This window comes from Gossypium arboreum, chromosome 8 (assembly GCF_025698485.1).
Source record: "Gossypium arboreum isolate Shixiya-1 chromosome 8, ASM2569848v2, whole genome shotgun sequence".
In the NCBI taxonomy this organism is placed as follows: Eukaryota; Viridiplantae; Streptophyta; class Magnoliopsida; order Malvales; family Malvaceae; genus Gossypium; species Gossypium arboreum.
The window spans coordinates 97,838,547-97,858,678 of NC_069077.1; the positions used below are offsets into that span (position 1 = coordinate 97,838,547).

The following is a 20,132-nucleotide window of genomic DNA, read 5'->3' on the forward strand; positions in this document are numbered from 1 at the left end:
ATTTCATTCATACGTGATTGAAATGCACATGAATTGTGACAGCCCAAAATTGACCCTAGTCGGGATGTGGTTTCGGGACCACAAAACCGAGGCATAAAAATAATTTAAAATTTATTTTGATGCCTATAATATGTGTGTATTCATGTGTGACATTTTTGATGTTTCGATTTAGAGTTATAAAGGTAAATTTCACAAGAAAGGACCTAGTAGTAAACTTTGAAAGTATGATGGGAAGATGTGTGATGACTAGTTGATCATGCATGCAAAAATAAAGGATTTGCATGTCAAATTTCTCCAAAAGAAGCTTAATGGCCGGCCATGACATGGTTTATGGGCAAAGAAAACATGTTGAAACATGTTTTGTTAATGCATGATGTGTTAAATGATAAAAAAAAATTAATGATGTTGGATGAGAAACAAAAAAATCAAAAAAAAAATTGCTCGTCCTTTCCCCCCCTTGTGCCGTGAGTGAAAGAAAAGAAAAGAAAAATTTGTTCATCCTTGTTCTTTCCTTTTTGGCCGAAATTACTAAGGAAGAAGGTAGGATTTTTGCACCATCTTTTGGTTTAGAAGAGATCTAGAGGGAGATTTGGCTATACTTGCATCAAGATTAAGGTATGTATGAGGTTGTGTCATGAGATTCATGCATGTTTTAGTTGCTAACTTGATTTTCATGTTAGCCATGGTTCAAATCCTTGTTATGCCATGGAAATGGTATTTGGCCAAAGTTGATATTGTGTTAAAGCCATTGCATGCTAAATGTGAAGCTTGATGATGATGCATGTAATGATGGATTGACTACTCTTGAAATTTCTTTTAGCATTCTTGAGTAAGCCATGGAGTTTTTTTGTTTTTGTTTAACCATGACCAAAAATTGAAAGGGTGTGGTGTGTGATGTATTCGCCATGGTATGCTCATGAGCATGGTTTATGCTTCTTGCATGATAGTTAAAAATTTGTGTTTTGAATGGTTATGAACACCTTGAAATTCGGCCTTGCACCTATATGTGTATACATGTTTGCACATGATGATTTGGTTATGAGATAAATGATAAATATGTTTGTTTAAAGAAGAAAGTGTTGAAGAATGTTTGTGAAATTGCAAGTACATTCGGCCTAGTACACATATGATGTGAAAATCTTGCAATTTATTGTTGATTTTGTGCAAGTATGACTAAGTATAATCGGCCACATGAGGGGAATTATTGTGCATGCATTCGGTTAGAGGCAAGCTTAATGGTGCCTATTCTTGACTTAGGTAATCGGCTACCTTGTTGTGAGCTAAGGCCGAATGTGTGCGTAATTAAAGAAAATTGACTAAAGTGCTTAGTTATGTGATGTTGAGTCAATGATGTGTGTATTCGGCCAAGGCTAGCAAGCGAGACTTTAATAAATTGAATTTGTTTGAATTAGCTCAAGAACTTAGAGGGCCACAATTGGATAAGGGGAAGGAAAAAGTGATCGAATAGCCGTTGAAGCCGTTCGACAACATCCGAGGTAAGTCTTCAAGTAATGACCCTACTTGAATTATGTGAAATGAAATTATGGATGTGTAGTGATTACTAATATACGTGTGTATGAGTATTTGAATGGTACCGGGCTAAGTCCCAAGGCAATTACGCTAGTGATTATATTTGTGTTTGAGCCTTAGTAATGAAAATGAAACATGAATGTGTAATGATTATGGATGTATGTGTGCATGAGCAATTGAATGATATCCGGTTAAGACCAAGGCAATTGTGCTAGTGACTTTATCCGGCTAAGACCAAGGCATTCGTGCAAGTTGTTAAATCCGGGCTAATACCAAGGCATTTGTGCAAGACGTTATATCCGGGCTAAGACCAAGGCATTCGTGCATGTGGTTATATCCGGTTGTATTCAAGAAGCTTGGGCTGAAGGTGAGCGTTGGTTGCTGTAATAAATTTAATTAGTACGCTCGAAAAGCCCAAAGGATAAGGTATGTTTACATGTGCATTGGAAAAGTCGATATGTTTGAGTAACATTCGCTCAATCGACTAACGAATTTTCAGCTATTGAATTGGTTGATATCTTGTGAAGGTATATAATGATGAAGTGTGAAGTAAGTATGATTATGTGAATGTGTAATAAAGAAATGATTCATTTGGCTATGTGAATTTAATGCTTTAGTTAAAGCCGATTTCATTGCTTGAGACTTACTAAGCATAAAAATGCTTACCCGCTGCTTTGGCTCTCTGTTTTATAGATTTTGCTCGTTAGCGATCGGATTCGGGATCATTGAAGTCGAAGTCATCCACACTATCAAAGCCTCCATTTTGGTATAATTTTGGTTGAACTTTGAAATGGCATGTATAGGACTACCCCGTGTTGGTTCAAATATGTTGTGATGTATATGTGTACGGCCATGCGAAAATGGCTCGTAAAAGTGAAGTACGAACTTAGACCATTTGTGGTTTGTATATATATATATGGTTTCATGATGTGATTATGGATTGGAAATGGGAGGTTGGTCACATGATCAGCCATTGGAATGGTTAAAAATGATCATATGTGAACCTATGTATGGCAAGACTAGTTGGTTCATGGAGACTACAAAATAGGTAAGACCTACCTTAAAAACAGATGCTGCCAGCTGCAGTGACATGAATGTGAAAAATCACCAAAATTCGTAGGGATGGTATTAAATAGTGAAAGAAGTATGAAATCAAACCTTGATGAATCTACTTTCATATGAAAGTAACGAAACGGTCATATGAACAGTATACTAAGAGATATTAAAGTTCTCGTGAGACAGGGCCAGAACGGTTTCTGGGTCCCCTGTCGCGACTTTGAAAATTTACCATAAATTATCGAGAAATAATTAGAAGTCATACCTTATATGTGCAGATTCCATTTTGAGTCTAGTTTCTTTAGAAATAAACGGCACCAGTATTAATGCCCTGTACAGAGAGATATTCAAGTTGTAACGTGTGAAGGTCAGAGCAGTCGACCCCTGTAACATGGTTGACTTTAACTAATAAACTGTACCAATTGGCCGGACCAAAAATTCTAGAAATAAATCCAGGGATGGATACATGAGTCTAAATTCAGGGAAATTTTACGGAATCAGTTTCCGAGTTGTGAAACTCGAGATATGCTTTTTAAGGCGACAGTGACGCAGATTTCCAGCTTGTCTGGAAATGTCAAATTGGTCGGTGCAATATGTGAATTTGGCTCGTTAACCCCTCGCGTCCGACACCGGCGACGGTCTCGGGTTCGGGGTGTTACAATTTTATTGGTATCAGAGCCAGGTTTAGTCAATTCTAGGACTACCGTGATATGTTTGGGGTCTAGCTATACATGCCATTAAGTGATGAATTGATAGTGTTGTGATTTCTGACAATTTGACTTTGTGTTTGTTTATAGCAATGGATCCCGATCCCAACCGAGCAATAGCTGATGATGTGGAGAGTGTGGCGCTGCTCCGCCATAAGGGACAGCACCGGCGGACTCTCAACCTATGGCCAACAATCCGAATGATGAGGCTAGGCAAGCCTTTTATAGTGTGATGAATGATTGGTTTAACCAATACATTCGAACTAACACTACTGTTCCACAACCTCCATTCCCGACAAATGCAACCCAAGACCTACAATACCTCCCGAATCGACCAAATAAGGTCAAGTAAGCCCCAATCGACGTGATTCGAAAACATGGGGCCACTGAATTTAAAGCTACGGATGATGACGATGCCGAGCAAGCTGAATTTTGGTTGGACAACACTATCCGGTGCTCGATGAGCTATCTTGTACACCGATGAGCGCTTAAAGTGTACCATCTCCTTGCTACGCGATTCCGCCTACTATTGGTGGAGTACTCGACTTGTGGTGCCTAGAGAGCAAGTAACTTGGGAGTTCTTTCAAACCGAGTTCCGAAAAAAGTATATCAGTCAGAGATTCATCGACCAAAAGCGAAAGGAATTTCTTGATCTTAAGCAAGGCTCTATGTCGCCATCGACTACGAACGAAAATTTGTGAGGCTTAGCCGATGCGCGAGAATGCATTTCGTCCGGGCTATTATGTGTAAACGCCGAGGACGGGCTGAATGATGATATAAGGATGTTCGTTGGCATTCTCGAAATACGAGAGTTCGTAGTACTTGTTGAGCAAGCTTGTAAAGCCGAAGAGCTTAGAAAGGAGAAACAAAAAGTTGATGTGGGAACCGGAGAAATGTCAGAAAAGTTTCGATCAACTGAAAACTTATTTGACTGAAGCCCCAATTCTAGTGCAACCCGAATCTGGCAAAGAGTTTGCCATCTTTAGTGACGCCTCCCTACTTGGGTTAGGTTGCGTATTGATGCAAGAAGGTCGAGTTGTGGCCTATGCGTCGAGGCAATTAAAGCCACATGAGAAAAATTATCCGACCCATGATCTCGAATTGGCTGCCATCGTATTCGCCTTAAAGATATGGCGACATTACTTAGTTGGTGACTCAAAGAGACTTAAATCTGCGACAAAGACGTTAGCTCGAGCTGTTAAAGGATTATGAGCTGGTCATTGACTATCACCCGGGAAAGGCGAATGTGGTTGCGGATGCCTTAAGTCGTAAATCATTATTCACTTTACGAGCGATGAATGTGCACTTGTCCGTTCGATCCGACAATGTGTTAGTAGCTGAATTGAAAGCCAAACCATTATTGATACATCAAATTTGTGAAGCTCAAAAAGTCGACGATGAGTTGGTTGCAAAACGGGCTGAGTGTGTTCCGAACAAGGAATCGGAGTTTCAGATCGATGATGACGATTGTTTGAGGTTCAGGGGTCGTCTGTGTGTTCCAAAGAATTCGGAACTTATTTCGATAATTCTGAATGAAGCCCATTGTAGCCGAATGGCAATCCACCCGGGGAGTACGAAGATGTACAACGATTTGAAACGTCGGTTTTGGTGGCATGGTATGAAACGAGACATCTCCGACTTTGTTTCGAGGTGTTTAATATGTCAACAAGTGAAAGCGGAACATCAAGTGCCTTCAGGATTACTTCAGCCGATCACGATACCCGAGTGGAAATGGGATCGAGTCACAATGGACTTCGTATCCGGACTGCCATTGTCGGGGAGTAAGAAGGATGCGATTTGGGTCGTTGTAGATAGATTGACTAAGTCGGCTCACTTTGTCCCCGTACGTACGGACTTTTCAATGGACAAACTAGCCGAATCAGACGCTTCTCAGTTGTGAGATTACACGGGGTGCCTATTTCCATCGTGTCGGATAGAGATCCGAGATTTACCTCGCGATTTTGGAAGAAGTTGCAAGAAGCTTTGGGTACCAAGCTACATTTTAGCACCGCCTTTCACCCCCAAACCGATGGTCAATCCGAGCGGATAATTCAGATACTTGAGGATATGTTAAGATGTTGCATCCTCGAGTTCAGTGGTTCATGGGAACGGTATTTGCCTTTGATTGAATTCGCTTACAACAATAGTTTTCAATCAAGTATTAAGATGGCACCCTACGAGGCTTTGTACGGTCGTAAATGCCGTACACCATTGTTTTGGACTGAGCTCGGTGAAAGCAAAATTTTCGGGGTGGATTTGATTAAAGATGCTGAACAAAAAGTGAAAGTAATCCGTGAAAATCTGAAGATAGCCTCCGATCGTCAGAAGTCGTACGCGGATCTGAAACGAAAAGACATTGAGTATCGTGGGGATAAAGTGCTTTTAAGGTTTCGCTTGGAAAAAGATACTCAGATTCGTAGTAAGGGCAAGTTGAGCCCGAGGTTCATTGGGCCATATGAGATATCCGAGCGAGTCGGTCCATTGCATATCGCTTGATTTTGCCCCCGAACTCGAAAAGATTCACGACGTCTTTCATGTCTCGATGCTTCGACGCTATAGATCTGATCCATCGCACGTGATTAGTCCATCAGAGGTTGAAATTCAAGCCAATATGAGTTATGAGGAAGAACCGATTCGTATCCTATCACGTGAAGTGAAAGAGTTACGAAACAAGCGGGTTCCGCTAGTGAAAGTGTTATGGCTCAAACACGGGATAGAAGAAGCTACTTGGGAAACCGAGAACTCTATGAAAGAGCGATACCCAACCCTATTTACCGGTAAGATTTTCGGGGACGAAAATTTCTTAAGTGGGGGAGAGTTGTGACAGCCCAAAATTGACCCTAGTCGGGATGTGGTTTCGGGACCACAAAACCGAGGCATAAAAATAATTTAAAATTTATTTTGATGCCTATAATATGTGTGTATTCATGTGTGACATTTTTGATGTTTCGATTTAGAGTTATAAAGGTAAATTTCAATAGAAAGGACCTAGTAGTAAACTTTGAAAGTATGATGGGAAGATGTGTGATGACTAGTTGATCATGCATGCAAAAATAAAGGATTTGCATGTCAAATTTCTCCAAAAGAAGCTTAGTGGCAGGCCATGACATGGTTTATGGGCAAAGAAAACATGTTGAAACATGTTTTGTTAATGCATGATGTGTTAAATGATAAAAAAATTAATGATGTTGGATGAGAAACAAAAAAATCAAAAAAAAAATTGCTCATCCTTTCCCCTTGTGCCGTGAGTGAAAGAAAAGAAAAGAAAAATTTGTTCATCCTTGTTCTTTCCTTTTCTACCGAAATTACTAAGGAAGAAGGTAGGATTTTGCACCATCTTTTGGTTTAGAAGAGATCTAGAAGGAGATTTGGCTATACTTGCATCAAGATTAAGGTATGTATGAGGTTGTGTCATGAGATTCATGCATGTTTTAGTTGCTAACTTGATGTTCATGTTAGCCATGGTTCAAATCCTTGTTATGCCATGGAAATGGTATTTGGCCAAAGTTGATATTGTGTTAAAGCCATTGCATGCTAAATGTGAAGCTTGATGATGATGCATGTAATGATGGATTGACTACTCTTGAAATTTCTTTTAGCATTCTTGAGTAAGCCATGGAGTTTTTTTGTTTTTGTTTAACCATGACCAAAAATTGAAAGGGTGTGGTGTGTGATGTATTCGCCATGGTATGCTCATGAGCATGGTTTATGCTTCTTGCATGATAGTTAAAATTTGTGTTTTGAATGGTTATGAACACCTTGAAATTCGCCTTGCACCTATATGTGTATACATGTTTGCACATGATGATTTGGTTATGAGATAAATGATAAATATGTTTGTTTAAAGAAGAAAGTGTTGAAGAATGTTTGTGAAATTGCAAGTACATTCGCCTAGTACACATATGATGTGAAAATCTTGCAATTTATTGTTGATTTTGTGCAAGTATGACTAAGTATAATCGGCCACATGAGGGGAATTATTGTGCATGCATTCGGTTAGAGGCAAGCTTAATGGTGCCTATTCTTGACTTAGGTAATCGGCTACCTTGTTGTGAGCTAAGGCCGAATGTGTGCGTAATTAAAGAAAATTGACTAAAGTGCTTAGTTATGTGATGTTGAGTCAATGATGTGTGTATTCGCCAAGGCTATGGCGAGACTTTAATAAATTGAATTTGTTTGAATTAGCTCAAGAGCTTAGAGGGCCACAATTGGATAAGGGGAAGGAAAAAGTGATCGAATAGCCGTTGAAGCCGTTCGACAACATCCGAGGTAAGTCTTCAAGTAATGACCCTACTTAAATTTTGTGAAATGAAATTATGGATGTGTAATGATTACTAATATACGTGTGTATGAGTATTTGAATGGTACCCGGGCTAAGTCCCGAAGGCAATTACGCTAGTGATTATATTTGTGTTTCAGCCTTAGTAACGAAAATGAAACATGAATGTGTAATGATTATGGAAGTATGTGTGCATGAGCAATTGAATGATATCCGGGTTAAGACCCGAAGGCAATTGTGCTAGTGACTTTATCCGGGCTAAGACCAAGGCATTCGTGCAAGTTGTTAAATCCGGGCTAATACCCAAGGCATTTGTGCAAGAAGTTATATCCGGCTAAGACCAAGGCATTAATGCATGTGGTTATATCCGGTTGTATTCAAGAAGCTTGGGCTGAAGGTGGCGTTGGTTGCTGTAATAAATTTAATTAGTACGCTCGAAAAGCCCAAAGGATAAGGTATGTTTACATGTGCATTGGAAAAGTCGATATGTTTGAGTAACATTCGTTCAATCGACTAACGAATTTTCAGCTATTGAATTGGTTGATATCTTGTGAAGGTATATAATGATGAAGTGTGAAGTAAGTATGATTATGTGAATGTGTAATAACGAAATGATTCATTTGGCTATGTGAATTTAATGCTTTAGTTAAAGCCGATTTCATTGCTTGAGACTTACTAAGCATAAAAATGCTTACCCGCTGCTTTGGCTCTCTGTTTTATAGATTTTGCTCGTTAGCGATCGGATTCGGGATCGTTGAAGTCAAGTCATCCACACTATCAAAGCCTCCATTTTGGTATAATTTTGGTTGAACTTTGAAATGGCATGTATAGGACTACCCTTGTTGGTTCAAATATGTTGTGATGTATATGTGTACGGCCATGCGAAAATGGCTCGTAAAAGTGAAGTCTGAACTTAGACCATTTGTGGTTTGTATATATATATATGGTTTCATGATGTGATTATGGATTGAAATGGGAGGTTGGTCACATGATCAGCCATTGGAATGGTTAAAATGATCATATGTGAACCTATGTATGGCAAGACTAGTTGGTTCATGGAGACTACAAAATAGGTAAGACCTACCTTAAAACAGATGCTGCCAGCTGCAGTGACGTGAATGTGAAAAATCACCAAAATTTGTACGGATGGTATTAAATAGTGAAAGAAGTATGAAATCAAACCTTGATGAATCTACTTTCATATGAAAGTAACGAAACGGTCATATGAACAGTATACTAAGAGATATTAAAGTTCTCGTGAGACAGGGCCAGAACGGTTTCTGGGTCCCCTGTCGCGACTTTGAAAATTTACCATAAATTATCCAGAAATAATTAGAAGTCATAACTTATATTTGCAGATTCAATTTTGAGTCTAGTTTCTTTAGAAACAAACAGCACCAGTATTAAAGCCCTGTACAGAGAGATATTCAAGTTGTAACGCGCGAAGGTCAGAGCAGTCGACCCCTGTAACATGGTTAACTTTAACTAATAAACTGTACCAATTGGCCCGACCAAAAATTCTAGAAATAAATCCAGGGATGGATACATGAGTCTAAATTCAGGGAAAATTTACGGAATCAGTTTCCGAGTTGTGAAACTCGAGATATGCTTTTTAAGGCGACAGTAATGCAGATTTCCAGCTTGTCTGGAAATGTCAAATTGGTCGGTGCAATATGTGGATTTGGCTCGTTAACCCCTCGCGTCCGACACCGGCGACGGTCTCGGGTTCGGGGTGTTACATGAATTAGCTGAGCGATCCTAACCAGACGATGGCTAATGGGCGCATAATTGAAATGTGCATGCTCAATTTAGATCCTAACCCGATTAAATTGCAGGTTGCATAACAACTCTAACCAAGCTCTGTTATCTGCATAGTTCTTAGATTTTGTGATCAAACTGTTTCAAACCTAACACGTCCCTATTACCTCCCATGAATCCTAAGAAACCTTTCAATAAAATGCGTATTTACTAAGTAAAGGATTCTGAAAGGACCTAATGTGGTTTCCAAACTCATTAAAGATCGAGTTGCCATGGAATGTGTTTTCGAATGTTATTAAGCATGTTGATAATAAATTGAGTCTAATTAAAGTAATTGTCCTAGTTTATTTACGTTATAATTGTTACAAATTGTGTTGCTAAAATCTATTCCATTCATATAGTTTGCATACTTAGGATAATTTGCATTAGGGATCATTGTATTTAGTTTAATATATTTTAATCATCACTTCTCAACTAGATTGTGTTTTTATTTACTAAATTGTTATTATTATTTTACAAATTAGCTGACTTAGCACAAATACAATCCCTGTGGAGATGATAATACTTACTTATTACTTGATAACGATTGTGTACACTTGCACAAACCTACGCGCTACAAGTTTTTGGTGCCGTTGTCGGGGATTGTCAACTGTTGCCATAGTCATTTCTTTTCGTGAAATTATTTATTTTCAATTTGATTTATATCTAACATTACTAACTTATTCTTTTTAATTTTGTGATTTTCTTTTCAGGTGTTTATGAGCATAGATCGGATTATTGATTTACTCCTGTGGACCCTGAAAACAGCTCAAAGATAAGTCGAGATGGACCATGGAAATCAGAATCAAAACCAAGGTAATGAAGCCTATCATGTACGAAATCCCATCCTCATTGCCAATGATTGGGATTGATGCATCAGACAATATGTTGTGCCACTTTTCAGTGAGTTAAATCCAGGAATTAGAAGGCCAGATATTGAAGCAACCCAATTTGAATTGAAACCAATGATGTTTCAAATGCTCCAAACGGTGGGCGAATACAATGGTATGCCCACCGAAGATCCACATCTGTACCTTTGATAGTTCATGGAGGTGAGTGATTCATTCAAGATAGTCGGTGTGACTGAAGACGCATTGAGGTTGAAGTTATTTTCGTACTCATTGCAAGATCGAGTATGAGCATGGCTCAATTTATTGCCATCAAGTTCCATATCTACATGGCAAGAATTATCAGAGAGATTTTTGGTTAAGTATTTCCCGCCTAGCAAAAATGCTAAGTTGAGGAACGAGATCACAACTTTCCAAGAATTGGATGACGAGTCTATGAATGAGGCTTGGGAGCGATTCAAGGAGTTACTTCGTAAGTTTCCTCATCATAGGATTCCTCATTGTATCCAGCTGGAGACATTCTATAATGGTCTCAATGCACATACAAGATTGATGGTACATGCTTCTGCGAATGGTGCAATTTTGTCTAAGTTTTATAATGAGGCTTATGAGATCATTGAGAGGATTGCAAGTAATAACTATCAATTGCCAACAAATTGAACAGCTTCAAGAAGACATGTAGCTGGAGTTCATGAAGTTGATGCCCACACTTCGTTATCAGCTTAGGTATCATCTATTTCCTTTATGTTAAAATAGTGTACTACTAATAGTGCAAATAATTTTGTAGCTCAACCACCAAGTCCATTTGAAGTAATTTCCTGTGTGTACTGTGGGGAAGGTCATTCTTTTGGGAATTATCCACCAAATCCTGAGTCAATGTACTATGTGGGGAACCAACATCAAAATAAGAGTGGACAAGGACCCCAGGCCAACTTCTACATCCTTCCATGGCGTAATCATCTTAATTTTTCTTAGAGCAACCAAGGAAATGGATTGAACAACAACTTATTGCAGCATAGACCTAACAAATCTCAAGAGTTTAATCAGCAAGCTCCAAGACCACCTCAAGCTAAGGCATCAAACAGTTTGGAGAACTTGTTGAAAGCGTACATGGAAAAGAATGATGCTTTGATCCAAAGCCAAGAGCAACACAGAAAAATTTGGAAAACCAAATAAGTCAGTTAGCTACAGAGCTTCGTAATAGACCATAAGGAACCTTACCGAGCAATACTGAGAATCCAAGAAATTTGAGTTAAGAAGATATCAAGGCAATAGCATTGCAAAGTGGTAAAATTCTAGAACCTCGATTGATTGATATCGAAGATAAGCCCGTTAAGAAGAATCAACCAGCTGTTGAAATTCCTACACCATAGGAATCAAAATCTGCAAAGACTAACAAGGTAAATCCTAACTTAGTGAATTCAGATACTTTAACATCTTCTTTCAATGCATATTTACCTACTCAAAAGAGTTATTCGGTTCAACCAAAAGTTCCATCAGCTCTATATCCGCAAAGATTGCAACAACACAAGCAGAAACAAGAGGTGCAATTCAAGAAGTTTTTGGATGTTCTGAAATAGTTACACTTCAGTATTCTATTGGTGGATGCTTTAGAACAGATGTTGAATTATGTGAAGTTTATGAAGGATATACTGTCCAAGAAAAAAGGGTTGAGTGAGTATGAGACTGTTGCCTTGACGAAGGAGTGCAGTGCTTTCCTACAGAACAAACTGCCACCAAAATTGAAAGACCCAGGAAGCTTTACTATACCCTGTAACATTGGTGAATCTTACTGTAGTAAAGCTTTGTGTGATTTAGGAATGAGTATCAACTTGATGACTAAGTCTATTTTCAAGATGCTAGGGATAGGTGAAGTAAGACCTGTAATTGTGATGCTTCAACTAGCGGATCGATCTTTAGCATATCCCAAGAGAAAGATTGAGGAATGTTTTGGTAAGAGTCGATAAATTTATTTTTCTTGCTGATTTCATCATCTTAGATTTTGAAGCAGATAAGGAAGTGCCAATCATCCTTGAGAGACTTTTTTTAGCCACAGGAGGAATGTTAATTGATGTGCAGAAAGGTGAACTCACCATGCGAGTTCAAGACGATCAGGTAACCTTTAACATTCTTAAAGTAATGAAATTTGCCGATCCGGCAGAAAAGTGTTCAATTATGGAAGAGATAGAAACCTTGGTTTCTATGGAAAGCAATTTTGAAGAAGATCCATTAGAGAAAGTCTTAGATTTTGACCCTTTGAAGGATGAAAAAGGTGAAGAAAACATGGCTTTGATGGAAGCCAATCTAAGAAATTTTATTCAATCCACACGGTTTGAACTATTGGAGTTAGAAGTTAGAGAATTTGTGCAACCCAAGTTGTCGATTGAAGAACCACCTAAACTTTAACTAAAGGTACTTCCTTCCCATTTGAAATATGTTTATTTAGGTGACTGTTCCACTTTACCGGTGATTATTTCAGCAGAACTAATAAAAGATCAAAAGGAGCAACTAATTGCTATTCTAAAGAAATTTAAGAAAGCAATTGGTTGGACCATAGCTGATATTCGAAGTATAAGTCCTTCTTTTTGCATGCATAAAATTATTTTAGAAGAAGGTGAAAGAGCTAGAATTGATGGGAAAAGGAAGCTCAATCCTATTATGAAAGAAGTTGTGAGAAAGGAAGTGATCAAATGGTTAGATGTAGGAATCATCTATCTTATTTCAGATAGTTCGTGGGTAAGCCCGGTGCAGTGTGTGCCGAAGAAAGGTGGAATCACGATTGTTGAAAATGAGTGTAATGAGTTGATTCTAACGAAAACTGCTACTAGTTAGAGAATCTGTATTGATTATAGAAAATTGAAAAAAGCCACTCGAGAAGGACCATTTTTCGTTGCCTTTTATGGATCAGATGTTAAATCGATTGGCAGGTAATGATTTCTATTATTTTTTAGATGCCTATTCAGGATATAACCAAATAGTTGTAGCTTCGAAGGACCAACATAAAACAGCCTTTACTTGTCCATACGGTACATTTGCTTTTAGACGAATGCCTTTTGGTTTATGCAATGCACCTGCAACATTTCAACTATGCATGATGGCAATATTCACTAATATAGTTGAAAATTTTGTTAAGGTTTTCATGGATGATTTTTCTGTTTTTGGTAACACTTATGATATTTGTTTGAGTAATTTGGCTAAGGTACTGAATAGAGACGAAGAGTCGAATTTGTCCTTAATTGGGAGAAATGCCATTTTATGGTTAAGGAAGGGATTGTCTTAGCGCATAAAATCTCAAAGAGAGGAATTGAAGTTGATAAAGCAAAGGTGGTGTAACATCCCGATTTTGGGTGTAGTCAGAATAGTGGTTTCGGAACCACAAATTCGATGAGAAAAATTTTATTTTTATTATATTTTTATGGTCTACAATTTCACGGAATGATTTCGTGAAAATTTCGTTCAAAAATTTCGACGTTTGGGCACTTAATTTAGTCAAAAGGACTAAATCGTAAAAAGTGCAAAAGTTGAGTTCTACATGCTAGATGTGTCCAATTGTTATGAAATTTTAAATTAGAGGTCCTTATATGGTTATTAGACCATTGGTTATGTGACAGCCCAAAATTGACCCTAGTCGGGGTATGGTTTCGGGACCACAAAACCGAGGCATAAAAATAATTTATAATTTATTTTGATGCCTATAATATGTGTTAATTCATGTGTGACATTTTTGATGTTTCGATTTAGAGTTATAAATGTGAATTTCACTAGAAAGGACCTAGTAGTAAACTTTGAAAGTATGATGGGAAATGTGTGATGACTAGTTGATAATGCATGCAAAATAAGGATTTGCATGTCAAATTCCCCTAACATGAAGTGGTAGGCCATGACAAGAGGGTATGGGCTAAACATGTCATGAAACATGTTTTGTTGGTGCATTAGGGTGAAATAATAAACAAAGGTGTATGGGTGATAAAAGAATGAAAAAAATGTGTGTGAGTGTGGTATTCCCCCCTTGCCGTGAGTTGAGAAAGAAGGAAGAAAAAAATTGTTGTGTTCATCCTTTCTCATCTTTTGGCCGAAAATCATAAGGAGGAAGAAAGGGATTTTGCTCCATTTTGGTTTAAGAAGAGAACTAGAAGGAGATTTGGCCATACTTGTACCAAGATTAAGGTATGTATGAGGTTGTGTCATGAGTTTCATGCATGTTTTAGTTCTTGACTTGATGTTCATGTTAGCCCATGGTTCAAATCCTTGTTGTGCCATGGAAATGGTATTTGGCCAAGGTTGATATTGTGTTAAAGCCATTGCATGCTAAATGTGAAGCTTGTTGATGATGCATGTAATGAAGGATTGACTACTCTTGAAATTTCTTTTTAGTATTCTTGAGTAGGACATTGAATTCTTTGTTTAACCATGACCAAAGTTAAAAGGGTATGGTTGTGATGTATTCGCCATGGTGCATTCATGAGCATGATTTATGCTTGTTACTTGATTGGTAAAAATTTGTGTTTGGATGGGTATGAACCCCTTGAGATTGACCTTGCACCTATATGTGTGTATATGTTTGCACATGATGTTTTGATTATGAAGTAAGTGATAAATATGTTTGTTTAAAGAAGAAAATGTTGAAGAATGGTTGTGAAATTGCAAGTACATTCGCCTAGTACACATATGATGTGAAAATCTTGGAATTTATTGTTGATTTGGTACAAGAATGACTAAGTATAATCGGCCATATGAGTGCTTGATGCTATATTATAAGTATTGAGCTACAATATGTAAAGCATTAGCTAGTAAAATGTGTGCCATTCATGTGTGGTGTTAAACATGTAATTGGCCTCAACATCAACATGCATAATCGGCCATGAATGAGTACCTAAGAGGTTGTGTTGTTCGCCATGAGTAAGCATGTTGAAGGCTTTGTGTGTTGAGTCGATTCATGAATTCGTACTTATGTGACTTTAATGTCTAGTGAATATATGTGGGCTAAGTGCCTTGAGTTCTTCTTTTCGATACTCAAATGATTGAATCAAATTATTTGTTAAATTAAGCTCAAGAGCAAAGGGGGACCAAATCCGATAAAGGGAAGGAAAAAGTAGTTGAATAGCCATCGGAATCGTTCGACAACATCCGAGGTAAGTTTTGAGTATTGAAACTTAGATTTTGATTCGATTGAATGAAGTAATAAGCAATCGAAATTGTGCCCTTGTATATGGCCATTGAGCGAAATGATATTTTGATTAAGTAAAATGTGCATAAAAGTTTGTTATGAAATTGAAACAAAGATGTGAATGAATGTGCGATTGTGATATCGGGCTAAGCCCAAGGCAATTGTGCGATTGTGATATCGGGCTAAGCCCGAAGGCAATTGTGGGAGCTATGATATCCGGGCTAAGCCCAAGGCAATTGTGCGAGTTGTGATATCCGGGTTAAGTCCGAAGGCATTTGTGCGGGTTACCATAACCGGGCTATGTCCCAAGGTGTTTTGAACGAGTAGCTATATCCGGATAAACTCCAAGGTATGTGATTTGAAATTTATAAGCTGCTGGAAAATTTTCAATTAATGCACTTGTGAAATTCCCAACAACAAGGTATGTTTTGTGTGTGCTTTGCACACTATGAGTAAGTCGTATGAATATTCGCTCTAATGATAAATGAGCTATCGGCATTAACTAGGCCGTTATTTGTGTATGAATATAAGAGTTGGGATTGTGAAGTAAGCATGTCTTTGAGAAATTGTGCATATGAATTATTGTTTAGCTACTTGAATGCTATGCTTTGGTTGTGTGTATATTATGGCTCAAACTTACTAAGCATAAATTGCTTACTCCGTTTCTTTGTTTCTCTGTTTATAGATTTTGCTCGTTAGCGATCGGATTCGGGATCATAGAAATTGAAGTCAACCACACTATCAAAGCCCCTTTTGGTACTCCTTTAGTTGAGTTCGGATATGGCATGTATAGGACTACCCTCGGTTGTTTTAAGTACTTGTGATGTATATGTACGGCCATGCGAAAATGGTTCGTAATAGTGGAGTATGGAATTAGACCATTTGTGGTTTGTAATTATATTTGGTTTCATGATGTGATTATGGTTTGGAATGAGAGAGTTGGTCACATGATCAGCCATTGGAATGGCTAAATATGATCATATGTGGACCTAAGTATGACTAGACTATAGTTGGTTCATGGGAACTACAATATAGGTAAAGCCTACCTTAAAAACAGATGCTGCCAGCTGCAGTGACGCGGATGTGGAAAATCACCAAAATTTGTAGGAACGGTGTTAAATAGTGAATAAATTATTTGATCGAACCTTGACGAGTCTATTTTCATATGAAAGTAACGAAACGATCATATGAACAGTATACCGAGAGATATTAAAGTTCTCGTGAGACAGGGCCAGAACAGTTTCTGGGTCCCCTGTCGCGACTTTGAAAATTTACCATAAATTATCCAGATTGAATTAGAAGTCATGCCTTATATTTGCAGATTCATTTTTGAGTCTAGTTTCATTAGAAACAAACGGCATCAGTATTGAAACCCTGTACAGAGAGATATTCAAGTTGTAACGCGCGAAGGTCAGTGTAGTCGACCCCTGTAACATGGGTGACTTTAACTAATAAACTGTACCAATTGGCCCGACCAAAAATTCTAGAAATAAATCCATGGATGTATATATGAGTCTAAATTCAGGGAAAATTTACGGAATCAGTTTCCGAGTTGTGAAACTCAAGATATGCTTTTTAAGGCGACAGCGATGCAGTTTTCCAGCTTGCCTGGGAATGTCAAATTGGTTGGTGCCATAAGTGGTTTTGGCTTGTTAGCCCCTCGTGTCCGACACCGGCAACGGTCTCGGGTTCGGGGTGTTACAGGTTAAGTTGGTGGACAAAAATGGACATGGTTAGGCATGTTTCCAAAGTTTTTCATTAAGGGCATTTTGGCCATTTAGTTATTAAAATGAATTAAAAACAAACTTAAAACCCAATTTTTGTCCATCTTCAACCTCTTGGCCGAAACTTATATGGATAAACCATGGCTAGGGATTTTCAAGCTTCCAATGTAATGCCCCGTACCCGAGACCATCGCCGGAGTCGAACACAAGGTGTTAACGGACTTAATTCATTACTTAAACAGCTCAAACAATTTATTTTTAAAACTTCCAGAGAATCTGGCAATCTGCGTCATAGTGGTTTAAAAATTCATATATCGAGTTACGAAACTCGAAATCCAATTCCATAAATTTTCCCTGAAACTAGACTCATATATCTATCAACTAATGTTTTTCTAGAATTTTTGGTTGGGCCAACTGGTACAGTTTATTAGTTAAAGTCTCCCCTGTTTCAGGGTTTGACTGCTCTGACCTCTGTGTATTACGAATCAAATATCTCATTATACAGAGTTCCAATTACTATGAAGTTTATTTATCATAAAACTAGATTCAATAAGGAATCTGTAAATGTAAATAATTACTTCTAATTATCTTTTTACAATTTTTGGTGAATTTCCAAAAATCAGAACAGGGGATCCAGAAATCGCTCTGGCCCTGTTTCACAAAAAATTTAAATATCTCATAAAATATATCTCATTTACCTATTTTGTTTCTTCCATTTGAAAATAGACATAATAATCTTTGATTTCATAACTTATTCATCATTTAATTCCATTTCTACTATTTTTAGTGATTTTTCAAATTCACGTCATTGCTACTGTCTGATTATGTTTTGTGCTAATTTCACATTTTTCATGATTTCCATGGAATAACTAGCATTTAGGCATACATAACACCAAACATGTCTTTGATTAGCCATTCCAACAGCTAATCATTATCAAGCATTTACATACCAATCATTAGCCATATCATAAGATCATACACACAAAATGGCTACGATGCTATGCATGCCATACTCAAAATGAAACGTCTAGCTATACCAAAATAATCCTCGTGATAGTGTGCCCGGACCTCTGATGTACTTTACGATCCCCGAGTTAGCTTGAAAAAACTATAAAAAGAAGGAAAATAAAGGGGGTAAGCATTAAGCTTAGTAAGTTTGCATGCAAATAAATAACAACATTCATAAGAATTATCTTACTACTTGGCATGATACTACTTAATGCAACTTCATTAATTGTCATAGACATATTTAAAACTTCTTCACTTACTCACTTACTTAAATACTTACTTACTTAATCAAATTTATTAATACATTTTACTTACCTTTTTCCTTATCAAGCATACATGAACATTATGTACTTACCTTTACTCTTCTAGCATGAACTTGTCTTACCTTTTTAGTATAACTCGTCTTACCTTACCTTACCTTCATATTCTCTTTAAATTTTCTCGTTGAACCACTTGGAATACTAAGGATACACGGGTACCTTACCATTTCCATGACTTGTCATGGTCCTACGTGGTATCCTTTTGAAACTTACCATTGCCATGTCTTGACATGGTCTTACATGGTAGCCTTGCCTTATGAACTCACCAATGCCATGCCTTGGCATGGTCTTACATGGGACCTTTGCCTTATAGTAACTTATCAATGCCATGTCTTCACATGGTCTTACATGATTTCCTCGCCTTAGAAACCTTACCAATTTCCATGCCTTGGCATGGTCTTAGACGGTATCCTTAAACCCTAATGTCATGACATTTGTATCCTACACATTCCTAAGGTTCAACCGGGACTTTTTGAAATTTCTTCTCCGTCAATTCATGCTTAAGTCTTCTTTGAATAATTTCTTAAAATAAATATACACATGCTGGAAATTAACAAAATTAACATAAAATAATAGAATATTGTATTTATTTACCGCAAACTTACCTCGAAACAAAATAAGATCAACTATATCGATTTAGTCCACTAACTTTTTCTTTCCCCGGTCTAACTCTGGATTTTGTTCTTCTTAATCTATAATAAAAAAAATTTAGCTTATTTAATACTCACATTTATTACAGTCCTTGACCCAAACTTTGGTAAAATTACATTTTTGCCCCTAAACTTTCACATATTTGCACTTTTACCCCAAGGCTCGTAAATTAAAATTCATCCTATTTCCTTATGTTTCATGACATGCTGATCATTTTTCCCTTGTATAACAACATCAAATTCACACTCTAACATGTACTTATGATTATTAGGTATTTTTACCGATTAAGCCCTTTTACTCGTTTTCACTTAAAACCGAGTAGCACAAGTTGTCTAACATAATTTAAAACCTCATATTCTATCATAAAACACCAAAATACACAAATTTCACCTATGGGTATTTTTCCAAATATGAACCCTAGGTTGAATTATTGCTAGAATAAGCTTAATCAAGTTATCGAGACTCCAAAAATGTAAAGATCATTAAAAACGGGGTTTGGAATCACTTACTATGGAGTTTGAAAGCTTGAAACAAACCCTAGCTATGGAGAACCCTTGAAATTTCGTCCTAATGAAGAAGATGGACAAAAATTGGCTTTTAATTTTGTTTTTAACTCATTTTAATAACTAAATGACCAAAATGCCCTTACTACTAAACTTTCCAAAAATTCCATCCATATCCAATTTTTGTCCATAGACTTAGAAATTGGTCAAATTGCTATTTAAGACCTCCTTATTAATATTCCAAAGTAATTTCATACTAAAAAATTTTAGAATGCAAGTTTTGCAAATTATTCGATTTAGTCCCTAATCTCAACTTAAGTACTTTATGCATAGAATTTCATCACGAAATTTTCACACAATCATACAATCATATCATGAACCTCAAAATAACAATAAAATAAATTTTTTACCTCGAATTTGTGGTTTCGCAACCACTGTTCCGTTTAGGCCCTATTTCGGGATGTTACATTTCTCCCCCCTTTAGGGATTTTCGTCCCCGAAAATCTTACTTGTGAAGAGATTTGGGTACTGTTTACGCATAG

At 37.3% G+C, this 20,132-nt stretch overlaps 1 non-coding gene across 1 annotated transcript; it reads right to left on the bottom strand.

The window, feature by feature from the left end:
- Window positions 1–10,604: 10,604 nt before the first annotated feature.
- On the bottom strand, window positions 10,605–10,711 carry LOC128279552 (small nucleolar RNA R71). Its single transcript, XR_008269754.1, has one exon. It is a non-coding gene; the product is annotated as a small nucleolar RNA R71 (small nucleolar RNA).
- Window positions 10,712–20,132: the final 9,421 nt, after the last annotated feature.